General features: G+C 38.2%; 1 protein-coding gene across 3 annotated transcripts in view; it reads right to left on the bottom strand.

Annotated features, from left to right (window-relative positions):
• Positions 1-19,956, bottom strand: part of LOC129733996 (protein roadkill) — a 155,973-nt gene that overhangs the window by 42,464 nt on the left and 93,553 nt on the right. The gene's annotated exons all lie outside the window — the stretch shown is intronic.

Genomic DNA, 19,956 nt, shown 5'->3' with positions numbered 1-19,956 from the left:
ATGTATATCGTGTTTTTGGAAATCATTTTTCTTATTTTCTAGCCGAAAATCCACATTGATTCTCGCTCGCAATCATGGCTACGCTAAGGAAAAGCTTGAATTCTGAGTGCTCTACGAATGGTTCGATATTACCCTCACTGGTGCACTGTTTGTCTGTATATTTTATTGCTTTCTACACATTTCCTCTCTCACTTGTCCGCGTTTCGATAAAAACACGCTCTCGATGTAACAAACAGCGTGTTTTATTAGTGTTCATTTGAAAGTGTGGAATCTACGATCACCACACTGCTAATCTCTATCGATAGCACCTTTACCCTTTATCGATCTGTCTAACTGCAGAAAATTGACAAGGTCAAAGCTTCGGTAATCACTTCTAGTCTAGTATCTCACGGAGCATTGCTGGGCAGTATCTTTTTGGAATGAAAACACTTGTTCCGCTGTCGTGTCGAGGCCAAACCACGAAGCGCGATACTCACCGCCATGCCAACGGACGCAAGAGGCGCGTGAAGAAGCCAGAACACAACTCACCAATCGAGGGTATAACGATGACGGCGATAACCGTTTGGTGTAGTAGACCGTCTACCCGCGTCGCGATGCGCACCCAGGAAAAGTCAGTGAACGGAAGACCTTGAAGCCTCGTTCGGTGCTTGCCGTGGCTGGTTTGACATTGATGACGCGCGGTCTGGCTTGCGGTAGTGTATGATGCTACTTTTAGCTATTAGCTGCACTGGGTCCGTTGATAAGCTCGTTGTCACGCAACGGACTGCTAAGATTGTTTTTTCTGTTCGCTGGTATGCGAGAAAACACGTGTGATCGATTTGTCAGTCTTATCTATTGAATGCACGGTCAGTGAGCCATGTTTTATAACATCCAACACAAGGCTGCTCGGAATATGAACATTTGTCAATTATTTTAACGAAAATCCGTATTTGAAAGCTAGACTCAACCCATTTTGAGGTATAAATAGAGATGTGGCAGTTCTCTCAAGTGATGGCGGCGCACCAAAGAAATGACCTTGTGATAATACGGGCAGTTGGGTTATCTTCTTTTGAAAAGAATCGAAAAAACGCAGGCAATAACCTAAAAATACAAAATAATTCAAATCCAGCCGCGATTTCTTGCCACAAATCGAAAGATTATGATATTGCTCACTATGCAAAGAGTGTCATGAAAAATGTAAAAATAACTCAGTTATTGAAAAAAAGTGAAGGCCCATGTGAATAATTAACGAGCCCTTCGTTTACTGGAAGTCAATACTTCTTAGTGATCCGTCGTTTTTCTTCAAAACTTGGCTCACCAAAATTGATCTAGCTCTTAAATTTATCTATAGAATTACTTGAATCAAAACATCATTGGAAAGAGAAAAGATGGTCGCCATATTGAATTTAACCGCCATATTGGTTTCTTTCAGAAAATAGATTTTTGAATATCTGCCCACACCCGCCTACCTTAAGTTTGTTAATTCCATTCGAAAGATCATGATTTTTTACATAAATCTAGGAATAAATAAATGAACAAGATTTCGAATCTTATTGTTTCTGTATGGTTTTTCTCCAAACAGGTCGTATTTTCAAAGGTAAAAATAGTCTTTCGACTCGTTAGGACTCACGATAAAAACATAGTGATCCCATTATGTACTTCATATAAAACATATAACAGATTGCACATAGATCTACACAGCTCTCGAACAAACTTTTTCCAAGCCACCTTTTGCTGATTGCCAGCTGCCACAGAAAGTAAACCACTTCGGCAAAACGACAAACAAATTTCACCCGCTTATTCAACACTCCCACAATACGACGTTACGACGGCAGAGCACGTGAAATGTAAACGTGCAGAGCCCGCGCGCTGGTGAATGGTAAAAGTTGTTGCAAGTAAAAAAAGCAGATAAAAAAGAAAGTACCTACTGCTTGCTGGTCACCCACGCTTCGGGCAAAAATCAGGCCGGAAAACGACACTGAATAAAAAGCCATTTTCGATCACGCGCCTCGTAACGCGAGTGCGCTGTCTTGTTTGTCGTGACTGAACTTTAGGCGATGTCATTCTGAGACTGTTCCGTGCATAACGGAAAACTTTTTCATATCCGTTAAATGTGGGGGGGGGGGGGCAAACTTTGCGTCAATTGGTACAGATACAGAACTAACTGCAGTAAAAGCCCCTTATGGCCGGGATGATAAAATCAACTTCAAACTATAGGCGAGAAGTGCTCTCTGATTTGTTCTAAATAGATTCGCATTTTTTCGAAATTTTTAAATGTACTTTTAGCAACATATCCTTCGAATTTTCACACTTTCCCTAAAACGGGTAAAATTTAAATTAAAAGATGAACAGGGAAACTTGCTTTATTCTTTGATTTCAGTGAAAACCACCAGTTTCATGTGTTTCATTTATAGAGAGTTCGAGCGAGAGAGCGTGGGAGCCTCCGTGGTGTTGGTGCTGAGGTGGAGATAGATGGGGAACGATTTGAAGTGGTTGACGAATTCATTTATCTTGGTACACTTGTGACATGGGACAACGATATGAGCCGTGAAGTGAAACGACGAGTTGCAGCTGCGAACAGGGCCTTCTACGGACTACGTAACCAGCTAAGATTCCGTAGTTTGCAAACTCGCACAAAACTAGCGCTGTATAAGACGCTGATACTCCCGGTGGCCCTTTACGGACATGAAGCATGGATCGATACTTGGCGGTAAACTGGAAGATGGAGTGTAGCGCAGACGCATGAATCACGAGTTGTACCAGGTTTACAAACATGCTGATATAGTGAAGGTAATACAGCGGGGCAGGCTTCAGTGGGCTGGACATGTAACCATAATGCCTGACGAGAGAGCCGCCAAAACTATCATCAGTAGAGAACCAGGAAGAGGCCGTCGGCTCCGTGGTAGGCCTCGCACGCGGTGGATGTGCGCGGTGGAAGAAGATGCACGATCTGCTGGTGTACGAGGAGACTGGAGAACGGCTGCCCAAGACAGAAGAAGCTGGACATCTCTAATTCGTTCGGCCCTAGACCGGTAAACGGTCCGTTAGCCAACAAAATAAAGGAAAGTAAAGTAAAGTAAGAGTTCGAAATGCATTGAAAAATTGATAGAACATGTAACATAAATATACCGTGTTGTGTGAACAAAAAAAACATATTTATGCACTAAGAACGGAATAATTTGTTCAACACTTTTGGTATATTTTCTACTTTTCAAGATCTTAACAAGTTTTTTAAGATTATTTGTGATTGTTTTACGGTCAAATTTTGATAGATACGTGTATTTTTGTGTGTAAAGCGGAAATTATACATGCACTTGTTCAGAATTCATCCCCCCCCCCTTTCAGTGGCAGCCCACCCATTTCTCATACGCTCTTTAATACTTCTAATCTATATGGAACATGCATGTCATGTTTGGTGAATATCAGTCAAGGCGTTCCGGAGATATGGTAGAAGATGTACAATCAGCGATTCTAAGACAAAAAAAAATTTTCAAATGTTTCAATTTTGCTCAAAATTTCAGAGAATGGTTACCAGCCAAACTCAGACTCGTATTTTTTCATATTAGGATGTCCAATAGGCTGTCCCAAAAAAATCGATATTGAACAAGTCAAGGTGCTCAACCCCTAATTGAAAGATAATGCCATTTATAATTTTTTTTTGTAGAACATTTCGACCTTCTATGAAAACGAGAAAAAGATAGATGATCAATCCACCAGTGAGTGAGATAGAAAAATTATTTTTTAATCAAATTGAGATACACTGAGAAGTCGCTTTCTATGCGGGGAATACGTGCCGCGTAAATTCCGGAATCGGCGTAAAAAAGCCGCGTAAATTCCGGAATCAGCGTAAAAAAACCCGCAAAAATTCCAGAGTCCGCGTGATAAAACGCGTGAATTCCGGAATCCGCGTAAAAAACTTGCGTTAATTCTTCAATTCGAGTGGAGAGAACCCGAAATCCGCGCAAAAAAAAAATTACGCGTAAATTCCGGAATCCGCGTAAATTCCGGAATCCACGTAAAAAAGCCGCTTAAAAACCGCGGAGAAAGCGACCATAGTGTATTGTCGAAGGCACTAAAAATCACAATTTTCGTTCTAACTTTTTGCCCAGAGTTTTCCGAGTTTTTAAAACTTCTACTAAGTTATCAGCTATCCGAGAATGCATTTGTTTTCTGAACATTGTTATTTTCTATCTCCCACAATAAAAAGGTTATTTGACATATTTGAAAAAAAAATGTTTAGTCTTCCTTCATATATAAAAATGCCAATATCTCAGCCCTCCGATAAGATATCACGGATCTTTTTCCATGTAAATTTTCATCATAAATCCCGCTTTGCAGTTAAAGTTTCTGTTCTTGATCGTGAAATTTTTTCACATGTGTTTTAAATGGTTTTATCTCAAAACTATGCGAGAAATAAAATTTCTTGTGATGTTCAATGGGCTCTGTGAGTCAAATAACTGAATGCGATGCTGAACTAAATCATGCAACATATTCAAAAACAACCACACAAGAATAAAAAAATATATGAAAAAATGTGGGAATCAAATAGAATTGCAAGAAAAAGGAAAAGAATAGTTTTTTAGCTTAAAATAATTTTTTTTATGAATCACGTTCGGGTAACCTGTCAAAAATTTGTGAGAAAGTTGAAATGTTCTACAAAAATACTATAAATAACATTATCTTTCAATTTCGGGTTGAACACCTTGACTTTTTCAACATCGATATTTTGGGACACCCTAATATTTAACCACCATAAAAATATTTCTTGCTTTAGAAACCTTTACATGCCAAATTAGGTTTACTTTACTTGATTATTTCTTGAGCTGTGCAAAATATTTTTTTGTATGGAAACCCTCCCTTCCAGAAGGGGGAGGGGTGTCGAGCCTCCATGAAAATATTTTTTGCCTCCAAAACCCTTTCACATGCTAAATTTGGCTCTATTTGCTCGATTGGTTCTCGAATTATGCAGAAGTTTTTGTTTCGTTGGTATGGACCCCTCCCTTCAAGAGGAGGGAGGGGTAGTCAAACCACCAGTTAAAATTTATTATCCTTTGAAAACATCCGCATACCAAATCTGGTTTTATTTGTTTGATTAGTTCTTGAGTTATGCAGAAATCTGTGTTTCATTTGTCTGGGTCCCTTTCTTCCAGAGGAGGGAAGGATGTCAAGCTATCACAAACATAATTTTTGCTCTAAAATCATTCACACGTCAAATTTGGTTCCTTTTGTTTAGATACCTACATAAAAAAATAAAAAAAAGTTGGCTCCCTCAGGGGCCTAAAATTCTATTTCAGTTTACGCCGAGGCATTGTAAAACCAATCGTAGTGTTGATTACGAATATAGTTATGCTGTTTATTGATCAAAGTGGTTGCGCATTACTGAACGAAAAGCCACGCATGCCTAGATATTCCAGTGTGGACTTCACATAGGCAATATTTACAGTTTCAATAGTCTACGAGTTTTGATAGTGTTGAAGTAGTCAATAAAATTAAGCTTGAAATCAGAAAATTTTAAAGTCTTCGAAAAATATTAAAAAACATTTCCGATGTTTTTCACATTCGGATTCTTTTAATTCAATCGCAATGTTACATTTAATTCCAATATGCTTTCATTATTGATTATTGATATATTCTTCTTCTTTATTCTTGATTACTAAACACAGCTCAATGTCGTCGGCATATATTACTACTTTCAGATATTTGAGTAAGAAGGAAATGTCAGAACAGAATAAAAAGATGAGGCCCCAGATGGAAGCCTCGGGGGACACTTCGAAGAGTTTAATTTGCTCTCATGAAATTTTATAATTTATAGACTGTTTTTTAAATAGGATTCAAGCCCGTCTGAGAGTCTAGACTCGATTCACAGTTCAACAGTACCTTTATTTCACTGCGGTTGTAATGCAGTGAATAATTTTCAAATTTGAGTAAATTATGGCAGTTGAAGCGGCCTTCGATGAAACCGTATTGTTTGTTTGCTATTCCTTGTTATTTTGATTCGAAGAAGCGATTTGTTGTTAACTCGGATTTTCTAGAAAATTTTGAAATGCATGAGATAATAGCGATTATTAGCTCTGCCAGATTTCTTTTAGATTTGAAAACAGACACTAAAGCTTTGCCATATTGAATTGCCAAAGGTATAAGTAAGTAAGTTCATTCGCAAGATTCTTCATAAATAATGCTGAAGAAATTTCTAACAAAGGTCTAGGACTCAGGGATTTTATTATTTTAAGCCTTGCAACGTTTTGACGTAATCAAAAGAAGTTCTTTGGATGGGATTTTATTTGAAGCCCAGTTTTGCAGTAAATATTTCGAATCCATTACTGACCAAGTTTAAATACTCGCATACTCTCAGGAAGGCTGCTTAGTTTTCCCTGTTGCTGTATTTTTTGTAATTCTTGGTGGGGTTTTGTTTGAAGCTCTCCAAATTTTTGAACTTGTTTAACGTTTGAGTTTAACGAATTGGTTACACAGAGGTTTTCATGGATATTGTGAAAAAAAGTCCAAATATGTAACCGTTTTCGTGGTTGTTTATGTACATGGCCAACTTGGTTTAGTCCTAATTTAAAGATTTTGTCAAAGATGACGTAGGATGTTTTCGTGTTCAGAACTCAGGAAAAAAACCCTCAATATTCTGTTTTTTTTTTCTACCAGATCTAAACGATTGTAGACATAGACTCTTCATATTTATTTTCTTCGTATTTTTCCTAATATATCAAGCTTTCCGAAATGAAGTGTGTATGATTGAACCAAGAAGCGGTGAGGAATGGTGTCTACTAGCGCTACACTACTGCCTAGCATATATGCGGAACTACTATACTATACCTAGTAAAACCAGTTTTCTGATTGTGCAGAGAGCGAATCAAAAGCAGAAAATGCAAATGGAAGTAATAAGGGCCCTAGATCCAGACGAACGAAACGAGCGAGGCGGTGCAAACTCTATTGAACGGGCGAAATCCGACAGACCGTTGAAGAATTATGCTGATTAGACTGTCATGGGGAAATGAGGACAGCTTCGTGAAATGTGCTGTAGTCTGCTGACAACAGGTCAACGAGCGAGAAGAATCAGTTTCAGGTGTCGAGCCGTAAAGAAAGTTTGTTTCAACTTTAGACTTCACTGCCCGATCATTTATCGCTCTGTCTATCTGAAGAGTATAACTTGATTTCTGCTAGCTTTCGTTTGAAATAGAATAACAACTTCTAATATCGATTAACCCTTCAATCAGAGTTCAAACGCCACAGTTGACTTCACGTTAAGTCAATTAAGATACGCCTTCAAATGACCTCACACGCAATTGGCTAGTACAACATGACGAGTCTAAGCCTGGTCCCCCCATATTGCAGTGCTAACCTTGCGGCAAAATTCAAGTTCAAATACTTATTCGTGTGTTCTTGTGTACCGGACGTAAACAGCGTGTGTAGTTCTCGATTTAGCAAACCAACGACACTCGCGAACCGTACAATCATCGTCATCGCCATCATCATCATCATCATCTACCGCATAGTCTGTGTGTTGCGATAGAAAGAGCGAGCCAACAACAAATTACTCAAGTTCACAGCGATGGCCGAGCGTTAGCGATATCGTACGGTGGAGGGTGCACTGATGAAAATGCAATTTATTGCACTGTGGAGCAACTAGATGCAACCACCGAAGAGACCGGGGTAAAAGCCTCTACATAACAATGTACAACGCGTGCACCGTGCGCCGTGCGACTTTCTGCTCGCCCGTTCCCTGTAGTACGGCGGATAAATACTTGTTTAGCGAAAGCATCAAGGTTGTTTTGTCACGAGGCTTCCACGGATATAGTGACTGTGCTCAAGCTGACCTTCGAGTGTCCATTTCTCGGTTCATTTTACAGTTACCCTAAACCCTCAAAATAGAACTGTATCATGAAACGACTGTTAATGATTAGTTTTATAGGGTCGAATATTAAAAAAAAAACAACGCCGTTGTGTCTTCAACTTTCAAGACTATAGTGACCAGATCCATCAACGAAACCGTCAGCGCGCCCATATCAATCAATTAACGTGTCATTAACTCGGCTCAGAGGATTTTTCGTTCGTCTGTGCAATCGATTGCTCGAGCGGTCTGATATTTATCTAACCTCAAAACGTCCGTCAGACGAAACCGGAAGATACACTCTATAATTAATTGCAAATAAATCTCCGTTCGTGTGCACTTTATTTAGTTTAGTTCGTTTGTGTGCGTGGTGAATTGAGAGCACCTGAGGTATTGATATATTACACTCACGGAAATTGTTATAATTTCCGTGAATGCACTATGACAATATCTTTTTTTACTTTTTTTATTTTCTTTTGAGATTATTATGATAATACCTAATTATGATAGAAATTACGATAATGATTAGGAAGAGCTTCTTAGCTTGGCAAATGGAAGCTCGTGGGAATCTCTGTAGATCTCTGTGTTCCATACTATCATGTTCAATTGACGGAACTAGTATTACAAGTAGAAAAAGTGTTCTATTTTTATGGGGATCAGGGCGAGTCTCCGGAGAAAAGCACCGACAGCAGTACTGACATGCAACAACGCATATAACAGCCAAAAGTTTTACTAGAATACGATGTCATCTAGTTAGCATTGCTAGCATTGGATCGATCCGTCGACCTTTTCGACGTCTGAGTTTTTGATCCCCTTCGTGGATAACTGCCTATACAAATTCTGAAAATTTTGTATGAACCGTGGACATTTCCACGAGCAATGTGGATGGCCCCTTAGAGAAATGAGCCAATAGTATGAAAAATGTAAGGACGACCTCCGTAACTTGGAATATATCCTTTTTGTTCCGATACTCGATTTTAGAGTATCGATATTTGACTAGTATTCATCTGCCAATATCGATACTCTGCTCTCAGAATCGAAAAAAAAATCGTAAGAGCAACGTTACTTAGTTCAAGCAATCTTTAGTCAGCTCGACAAATGAGTCCGTGTTTCTCTGAGATGGTTAAATGAATTTGGTCGTTATCAGTCTCATTTGAAAGGATATTTGAAGTCTAGTTGACCCCCTATAGTTTATAAAAGTCATGTAAAGAAATGTTTACCATATACAAAACAATCAACTAACTCACTCCTCCAGCAAATTTACCTTACTAGTAACAAACTTACGACTTATGGAGCTTGAGCTTAACTACCGCACCGTGATGGATCTGAGCTAGTGAAGTCGCACAGAGAACCACGTACATGGCAACTTGGGATTACTTTACCCTCTTCAATGTACAACAATTCAGTAGCTTCCGCTTTGTATAGATCGATAACGGCCCCGGTCACGTCCTTACGGTCGTTAGGGCGAGTAAAGATATTGTGAGAAAGGAGAAATAACACTCGTTGTTGTCGGAGACTAAGATTATCTCTGCATCTCCCCGACTGCGACGGGAAGGGAAGTTTTGTGTCACCGTGGTAACTGACGAAATCGAACAACGTTGCGCATGAAGTTAACTCATTACGAAGACGAACGATGGCAAACCATGCGAGCCTAGGCTATCGGCGTGCGCTAGGACCCTTCATCACCAGAAGTATCGAGATGCCGACAGACGCGATTCTTTAAAAAGTATACATTGTGTAGTCATTAGATTACTCACGAAACTTATTGACCGAACGAAACCTACGCCGATTTGCAATGCACTTATATAAAAGCAACGCGCGAGCAATCTCCGGCTTAACAATCAGACCTAGACCGATTTTTTCTGCATCCCCAGGACTGCGTCGAAATGGAAGAGTTATGTTATTTTGTCCTCATGGTGAGTAACGAAATTTGATAGTTCGCGTGCGAAGCTCGCCGACGCACGATTCTATGCGAACGGCGCGTGAAATTTATCCTTCTTCCGATGCATTCAAGTATTTGAAAAAAATTGAACCCCGAAAACCATCGAGAAAGCGAGCGTACATCGACAGACGCGGTTCTTTCAAGGGTGTACATCTCACGATAGTTATTGACCGAATGAAACCTACTTCAAACTGTGGTATATTCGAATAGAAGCAACGCACGAGTACTCTCCGGCTGAATGTTTAGCGTGAGACATGAATAGTACACATCGCGAAGTCACTACACTAAAACATGATTTATGGAAATGTGTTTAAAGTGTGTAAGAACCAATCGATCTACTCGTTTTCCTCAGCACCTAATTCAACTAATTTAAACTCTCCTAGAATTAATTCAGAAAGGTTTTTAATTTTTTGTTTAATTTCCATCGGAAAAATTCAACCACATGGCTTGGACAACCACCAATACCCGGGAACCTTTTTTTGTTCTATTTGAGATATACTGTTGATTGAATGATCTTTGTAGAATGTATGTTTTTCCCGAATTCGTTATTCTATCTCTTACCAATTAAGTTGTCCTGAATGATAGTTAAAAAGCTTCCTTATCTAAAAGCACTGTGTAAAGTTTACTAGGGTTTTCAAATTAAAGTTATTATTCAAAACTAAAGCGTCCTCCCCGGAAAACCCCGGGATGAAATTTCCTAGGATTCTTGAATCCCAAGAAATAATTATTCAAATCCTGGGGAATTGCGCAAATTATTAGAAAATCAATTAAAATTACAGGCTGCTTCAAATTTTGCTCATTAACTAAGGAACGGAATGTTCCAGATCAACGCACTCCATTCATCGTTTCTTGATAAAATTTCTGCAGCACAAGAATTCGACGTCTAGCAAATTGCCGACCTACTCCAAGGCACATCTGAGTGAATCTGATTGGATTCTTCAAATAGTTATAGATGACCAACAAGGCGAGAAGAATTCGAGTTCAAGAGCACACAATGATAAACTCACTAGCCAGAATGAGCTTGAAAATTCCATCAAGCGACAGTCTCTTCCGAGCCAGGATTCGAACATTTTTCACTAGCATGCAATCTAGCGGAACGAAATTAATAACTCCGGAACGTGTTGGTTTTTTGAGATAGTGTTTTCGGCAATGTTCATGAGAATAACCAAGGAATATTTTTGTATGAAAATATTTGTACTAAACGTGTACTAAACAAGTACTAAAAAAGCTTTTTCTTCATATTTTCAATTTAGAAGGATGTTTTATGTTTTTTTATAAAGTTGTTTATTAGCCAACAATATGGAACTCTTCAAAGTCACAACTATTCGAGAAGCCACAGTGCATGAAATATTGATTTTTTGGACAAAATGGACAAAAAAAAATTATTCTATCTATCACAGATCGGAAAACTAAAAAAATAAAAAATAAATTACTCACAGAATGAAAGCTCTAAGGAGTTTTGGGCTGAAATTTGGTCAATATTCTTCCAGCCCTGAGAATTTTGGTTGTGCTTTTGTGCGCTTATTGAGAACTTAGAAAAAAAAATAGAATGAACTGTGGCTTCCTGAATAGTTGTAACTTTGAAAGAGTTTCATATTATAAGCTTATAAACAACTTTGTAAAATTGAAAAGACGAAGAAAAAAATTTTGTGCTAGTTTAGTACACGTTTAGTACAAATATTTTCATACATGGTTATTCTCAAGAACAATGCTCCGTTTTATTCTATCTATTTAATCTATTGAATTCGTTTTATTCTCTTACCAATTAAGTTGCCCTGAGTGATAGTAAAAAAGCTTCCTTATCTAAAAGCACTGTGTCAAGTTTACTGGGGTTGACAAATTCAAGTTATTATTCAAAACTAAAGCGTCCTTCCCGGAAAACCTCGGGATGGAATTTCCTAGGATTCTTGAATCCCAAGAAATAATTATTCAAATCACGGGGAATTGCGCAAATTATTAGAAAATCGATTAAAATTACAGGCTGCTTCAAATTTTGCACATCGACTAAGGACTGGAATGTTCAAGACCAACGCACTCCATTCATCGTTTCTTGATAAAATTTCTGCAGCACAAGAATTCGACGTCTAGCAAATTTCCGACCTACTCCAAGGCACATCTGAGTGAATCTGATTGGATTCTTCAAATAGCTATAGATGAACAACAAGGCGAGAAGAATTCGAGTTCAAGAGCCCATGCTGTTGCTTAACACACAATGATAAACTCACTAGCCAGGATGAGGTTGAAAATGCCATCAAGCGGCAGTCTCTCTCGAGCCAGGATTCGAACATTTTTCACTGGCATGCAATCTAGCGTAACGAAATTAATAACTCCGGAACGTGTTGGTTTTTTGAGATAGTGTTTTCGGCTATGTTCATGAGAATAACCAAGGAATATTTTTGTATGAAAATATTTGTACTAAACTAGTACTAAAAAAAACTTTTTTTTCATATTTTCAATTTAGAAGGATGTTTTTTTATGAAGTTGCCAATAGAATGAAACTCTTCCAAAGTCACAACTATTTTTTTTCTTCGTGTTTTCAATTTAGAAGGATGGCTTCTTTTACAAAGTTGTTTATTAGCTTATAATATGAAACTCTTTCAAAGTTACAACTATTCAAGAAGCCACAGTGCATGAAATATTGATTTTTTTCGGACAAAATGGACAAAAAAAATTCTAGAAAATAAAAAAAACAAAAAATAAATTAGTCACAGAGTAAAAGCTCCAAGGAGTTTTGGGCTGATTTTGTCTACATACACCTTGTTTAATATTCCTCCAGCCCTGAGAATTTCGGTTGTGCTTTTGTGCGCTAATTAAGAACACTTAGAAAAATAGAATGAAAATAAAGTTTTTTTTGTCCATTTTGTCCAAAAAAAAAAAAAACAATACTTCATACACTATGGCTTCTTGAATAGTTGTAACTTTGAAAGAGTTTCATATTTTAAGCTAACAAACAACTTTGTAAAAGAAACCATCCTCCTAAATTGAAAATACGAAGAAAAAAATGGTACTCGTTCAGTACACGTTTAGTACAAATATTTTCATACAAAAATATTCCTTGGTTATTCTCAAGAACACTGCTGAAAAAAAACACTATCTCAAATAACAAACACGATCCGGAGTTATTTATTTCGTTCCGCTAGATTGCATTCCTGGAGTACTGAGCACTGTGCAACGTACAAAGATGCGTAAAAAACGACTTTAGTGTACATTTTTATCATTTCTTTTATGTAAAGTCTTCGAAATTACGGAAAATGCACATCGAGTTCGTAGTGAAATAGCACTCACCTCTAAACGAAAATAAAATAAATAATAATTTTCATTTTTTTCGGAAAATTAGTCAATAAATGATTGGTAAATTAATTTCATCGAATTGCTCGGGACCGATGTGAAGGGCATGCTTGTCTTTTCTCCTCAGAAAACCTCTAGAGTGCAGGAGAACATCTTGCACTGCGAAAACAACTGTTCTCACACTAAAGAGCAAATCAACGCACATGCTAGAAGAGTACGACAGACGATTCTTATCTGGGGAGCTTCCTGAAGGCACCGCGGTGAAATCTGAAATCTCTCTCTTGCGAGACAATGAACTATGGTGTACTTTCTCACACGTATGGACATCATGCACAATAATTACACAGCAGAGCTATCTGCGGTGCGTTTTACAGTTTGTTTGTTGAGCGTGGCAGAACAGGAAAAGAGAATGGAAGAAAAAAAAATAGACTGTGTTGCTGTGTCTACACTTTTGTCCGGTAGGTTTTTTTCACTTTCAAGACTACTCACCAGTGAACTCTGCGGTGTACTTCTGCGTTTTCTCTGTACGGTGATTCACCCCTCTTGTTTCTATTAGATGTGGAATGAGCTGGAATTGTACTTGTCTCTCAGTAAGTTGGTTAAGACGCTTTGGAGTGGAGAAAGAAGCAGTGTGGTGAAAGCATTTGCTACAAACAAGCACATACTGAAAGGGAAGTGCGCGGTGAATTTTTTCTCCGTTCTTTCCACATACTGAGGAGAATGACAAGCTGATGAAGGGTACACTTTTGACACTTTTTCCAGGTTTGTCGAGTTTTATATGTGTTATTAATGTGTTTTATATGTGTTATTAAACCGCTTATCAATTGCGACTTCAATATTTTCTTTCGATGGTTTCGATTATTTGATTTGATGTATCCGAGAAAATTCAACACTGTCCACAAATGATTTTGCCTTTCTTATTTTTGTGGAGTCAAGAATTACCTCGTTCATAAGCCATACAGCATAAATTTTCTTTCCCTGCATAAAACTGTACCAATGACGGCAGTGATTTTGACTTTACTCTTCAGTACAGAAGATAGCCAATAAAATTTGCCACGAAGGCCGCACACACTTGTACGGGTCGGCAGGCAGACGCAAAATGCACAGTACGAAGACATCATAACCATCGGCGAAAAATTGATTCTCCCACTGGTAGGTACAGGGTGGCGAAAAAGTTTTCAAAGTCAAATTTCCTGATTTTCCCTGAAATATAATTTGTTTTCCCTGATATTTTTCAGCTTTCAACACAAAAAAGTGCAACGTAGATGAACGCAATTCTGAAATCCCAGTGAAAAAGTATTCAATCGGATATGGAACCGAACCGTAGAGGTCCCAAATCAGCCTTTTATGCTACAAAAATCAGTTTTTGCGCTAAAGCGTCTCGGATAAAAAAATTTCCCTGAATATTTTTCAGTTTCTCCTTATACTTCCTGATCGAAAAATGAATTTCCTGACATTCCAGGTTTCGCCACCCTGTAGGCAATTTATCGGCAAAGGATAGCGTGCCTAATTTTCTATGAAAGTAGCATACACCTGCACGAGTCAGCAGCCGGTGTTTTTACCAGGAGTTTTGCTCAAATGTGATTTTGACTGGAATTATTATCAATCAATCGGTCGTATGTTTTAGAAACATTGAATCTACCTGATTGATGTCTGTGTTAGAGAAGTGAACAAACTGAATGAAAATTGTCTGGGATCATTTGATCTTGGAACTCTTCCTCAATGTTCATCACGTAATAAGCCATTGGTGGTGATAATTATGCTATCCTAAAAATTTTTAATTTTTTGGCTATCTAAAGACACAGTGGTTATAAATGATAAATAAATGATTTATTTAGCAATAAAGCAAACAGGTTTTAAGCGAATTTCAAACGAATACCGTAGTCATGAGTTACAATTATCCGAACCTGTTAGACGATAAGAGGCTATAGGGAGAAGTAAAACGGCAATATTCAGTCCTAAACTTCTGCTACATTCTGTCTGGCTGGATACACCAGATACTGCGCCAATCAAGTAGAGCAGAGAAGGGGGATAAAATACTTTCCCTTGTCACTTTGGGAATGAAATTTCCAGCACCATCAAGTAGATACGTTAGCGGCAACCCGACTGGAAGATTTTATACGTTTGTTCGTGGCTCGAACCTCCCACACACCAGAAAAAGTCTCCCTTTCAAAGCTAACAGAGTTGGCTCCCACTGTCATATCCAAAGGTTTTATTTTTTGCAACCATAAGCTTTCCCCGGCAGTTCCAACGTTCGCCGTTCCTTCGCCTTTCAGTTGCTTACGTGGAGAAAAAAAAGGTTGTACAGTGAAGTCATTTTCTCCTCGCAGGCAGGCAAGCAAGGAGGTTCACCTCCAGTGAGGCAACGAAGCTAGTTCAAGGATAAATTAGACGTCAGATGTTCAGCATTTCTAGCTCGAACCCCCCCATCCCTGCATCATTGGTAACAAAAATAGGGTTCTCTTGTGTCGTCGCACCGAGGAAGCTCAACCATTGCGCTTTGGCTGGTTCGTTCTTTCGCTCGGCACTTTCGTGTTACAAGTTGCCACTTTTCCTGTAGATTTATACAAAGAATATTTTCCAGCCAGCCAATGTTGGCGCTCCCTCTCTTGCTTTTGGGTACAACTCTTGGTTAATAAAAGAACTCTCACCTAACAGTGGGGATGTGTTTGTCTCAGTGCCATACAAACATGGACGATAAATGCTTGGAAAAAAGTTCAATCACACAGGATATCACAATCCAACACTTTTTCTTTGTATGTTACATACTACAAATTTCGCCATTGAAACATATTTTATCATTTTGACATACGTTTAGCACAGTGATGAGCTGTAGGCTCAAACCACAGGTGCTTTTCTATTTGAATAGTTGCAAACTGAACATACTGAATTAAAAAAAAAAACTATATTACAATTGTCCAATACCGAAGACAATGCACCCATAAATAATTCATTGTGGCACGAGCCAAAAACGCACTTGTATTGAAGACCGACGCGCGAAACCGCAGCATCAAACTGCAAAACTACACCATTCACTCTCGAACGAAAGTAGCCCTATTTCAAACGGTGCGAAACCGTAGTTATTATTTATCTCCTTTTTCCCAATTCATGCAGCGGCGGTGATGGAAAACTAGATTACATAAACCATGTGAAAGCGGATTTGCATCGATTAAATAACGCAGTCTTTAATCGATGTCATTTTCGCTGTGTCTAATGTTTCTTAGTTGTTTTTTTTTTGCTCTCTCTCTCTCTCTCTCTTACTTGGGTGCCTTCTTTACTTTGCTACTTCGCGAAGCAGAAGAAGTGCATTGCCAGGTTTATTGAGTTATGATGAGGGGGGCATGGACTATGGGTTATAAATGGATCAATCTGAAAAAACTGGACAAAATTATTGTAAAAGTTTAAGCAACTATAAATAACTTTTTCACGCACAAATAGAGCAAACTACTTCGATATAATTTGCTACTAACAGTCATGATCGAAAAGATTGAACAAAATAAATAATTCAATTGTACGCATCGCAAAAGTATTTTTTATTGGTGTGATTTTATTTAGTGTAGTTTCTACAAATGCAAAGTTCTGCATTTTATGAAATAGAAAATAATAAAAAGGCTAGTAACCTCAATTTGCCATGGATCAGGAGTAGATGGGCGTTGAATAAGGGTTCCCTATCTTCTTTGACCAACACCCAGGTATCTAAACATCAAGGTTACTTAAAAAAAAATATTGCCACTTGCAAACACGATAGTAGATATCACCCTCCATTAGTAGATACTACAACACATGCGCACTTAGTACACGTGGGTGTCTGACGGTACGTGAGACCTCGGGCAAATACACTTTCGAAGGGAAATCGCACGGCCACTATTCAGATCGATGACGTCTCCAAAGTGAATGTGAAGAAATTGATGAAGACACGCGTTCGACCGTGCAGTAGAGATTAAGCGAAATGATTTTGTTGATTTCACCCCAAATCACGCGCATTATTAAGCTATTTGATGTCGACAACCACCTTGGCAGATGTGAAGAGCCAGTGGTGTATTTCTTTCTTTTTTTTGTTTTGACCAACACCGGTGATAATCAAAGTTGTAAAATAATCCTTGACGATTACCTGAAAGTAGAGAAAAAAACAAAAGATGATTTAGATTTTTGTCTCTGTCACAGATCGAAACATACATTCTTTATCATAAAATAACTTCAAGCAAAAGTTTGAAAAAATGCTATCGGTATACAGTTTGCGAAGCCTCACAACACATACAAAAACGCAATTGAATCAAACCTTGTATTATAAATCTGAATTAGCAACGCAAGCGTGAAAATAGCTTTCCAAAATACCGTTCAATCAAAACAGGATTCCGATACAGCTTACGTTCGTACATATTCGTACTCTTCGAAAGAACACTCCTTCAAGCTAGAAGGCTGTCTCACTATCCACGCAACGTAAGGCGAAACCAAGAGGGATTTCACATCTTCGTCTTTTTGTCAAACGAATCCCGATATGCTTTAGTCAATCTCTCACAGTCATCTCTCCCTTTTCCAGTTTCTTCTTGTCGAAGCAAAAGATGCAGGTGATATTTTATTCTTCCATTATGGCCGTCGTTAGACAGGAAGTCCTTTTTTTGATACCTACTTCTCTGGTACGAGCGGGCACACGGACGAACAGAACACAGAGAGGGCTTTGGGAAGCGGAGTGAATTATAAGGCAGTTTCTGTTTCAAAAATTATGGAGCAATTTCTTGTGTGACGTCTAGAATTTTAACAAAAAGGCTTCAATTTTTTTCTTCCTCTTCCAATTTTCAACATTCCTGAGGTGACATCAAACAAAAATAAAATTTTCAAGTGCCTAGCTATAGGTTATGAAATGTAAAAGAAGGCAAACTGTTTTCTTCGACAATTTGACGATTACACTGGTGTGGCCCTAAAGCTCAAACTAGAAAAAAATGAAAAATTTTAGGCTTTCCGCCATTCTTGTGAGTTTTGGTGCCCTTAGCCATCAAAATTTTTTCAGAGACTTGAACGAGTTTTCGAGTAAACGTAACGTTCAAACGACGAACACAGCGAGCAATTATAATGTGAACTTTCACGTAAGTTGACGCGTTATGGTAAAAAAAGGGAATAATATTTCTAACGCAGCTATTTCGAGCTTTAGGACAACACTTCTTTCGCTTTTATTGTCCAGTGCTGAGGCCACGAGAATACTGTCTGTTGTGATATACTTTTTGTTTTTTATATAGAAAATCCTTAACCAGGATGTTTTCCCCCTTACATCATGAAAAAATAAAAAAAATATTTTTTTCAAGTTTTTGTGTATCCAAACTACATTTCGTTATTCAATTTCGTATCATAAAACGAAATATTTCGCATCTCCGACCATTTGACTTGTTATGCCAAAATTTTTTACCACTCCAGAAAAAAAAACAGAAACTGGGATCAACCTCACATAAAAAAATGGTAGAAGGTTGTATCCAAGACACGACCGCATAACTGACGTAGAATACGCACACTTCTCGACAAACAATTTTGTTGATTCATATCATAAAGCTGCTATTAAACGGATTTCGGCTGAACTACAGCTTAACAAGCTGTTTTATAACACTTCATGCGTCAAATTGACTCCCAACTTTCAAATCATTAAATAGCCATTACGGTGTTAACACATAGATGAATAACAAAAACCATAATTTAGGTTTTATTATTATTTCATTAATAAAAAAAAAAAGAGAAACAGCTGACGAAAAAAGCGAAATATTGCTGAAAGCGAGGAGTCAAATTGACGCAGACTATCTTTTCAGGGTTAAGTGTGGCTAATTCAAAAATTGCGTTGATTCTCACTATTGATATTAAACTCACGTGTACTGTATAGTACTGAGATGGTAGAAACTCATTAACTGCTTCAATTGAATGCAAATGATCGTGCCTAAAAGGACGGTTGGCTTCATTTTCTACACAGCGATTCCCATCTTCGAGTGAGGCAGAACAGCGTGGATATTCGGAAGAACATTACTCTGAACAATTAATGACGCCAGATACAAGCTCGTTCAGTTTCTCGTCTTTGCGGATTGCCACTTGCAGGATGATTTTCGTTATATTATCTCTAGCAGCGTTTCCAACACTTCCGCAGCAAGGTACATTGCAGGCGCCAGATCCAGAGGTACTCCTGTACCAATACACACAATTTATGGGTACTGGCCGTGGCGTTAGCAGCTTGGCTGTGTGTCTTCCTCTACGCTTACCACCCACGTGATAGAAACGTAATTACGAGAATCGCGAAGAATAAATGTGAATTGGAACGGGTTTTTTAAGATGTTATGAACTAATCCGGTGCGATTGTCTTAAATATTTACGGAGAGAACTATCGCGACAAGTGGGCGGGGCGACGCAGACGGTATTATGGAAGAAAAAAAAAAGTTGGGCTGCGCAACGCGTTGTTTTTTTCTGTCAACTGTTCAACCGTCAACAAACTCGTCATTAAGATGGTATCGAGGACACAAGTGGACCACGGACAAGCGGCAGAGCAGCCAAGTTCAGCCTCCCATACTATTGATGTTACCAGGTGAGCTAGCCAAGTACGTTAGGTTCGAAGCTACATGAAGCTATTATGAAGGACAGCTCAAGATGAATTGTTTCATTCCTCCTGCCAACTACAAATTACAATTGGCCTTTTTCAGAGCCATGAGCACGAACTTGAAGTAATGCTGAATTTTTCTACCTTCTAAATATGCAGTTCTGCATTTATTTTAAGCGATTATAAAGTGAAGCCAAAATTGTTTTTCACTAAATGCGATCATATTTAAACTATCGAGCTTGTTTGAATTAAGTTCGAAATTTTTTTGTTGTTATTGAGACGTTTTTTATGTGTAATACAAATTAAAGAGCTAGATTATTGCACCTACATATTTCGGAAATTCGA

Source organism: Wyeomyia smithii, chromosome 1 (genome assembly GCF_029784165.1).
Source record: "Wyeomyia smithii strain HCP4-BCI-WySm-NY-G18 chromosome 1, ASM2978416v1, whole genome shotgun sequence".
Classification (NCBI taxonomy): Eukaryota; Metazoa; Arthropoda; class Insecta; order Diptera; family Culicidae; genus Wyeomyia; species Wyeomyia smithii.
This window is presented reverse-complemented; position numbering and strand designations above follow the sequence as displayed.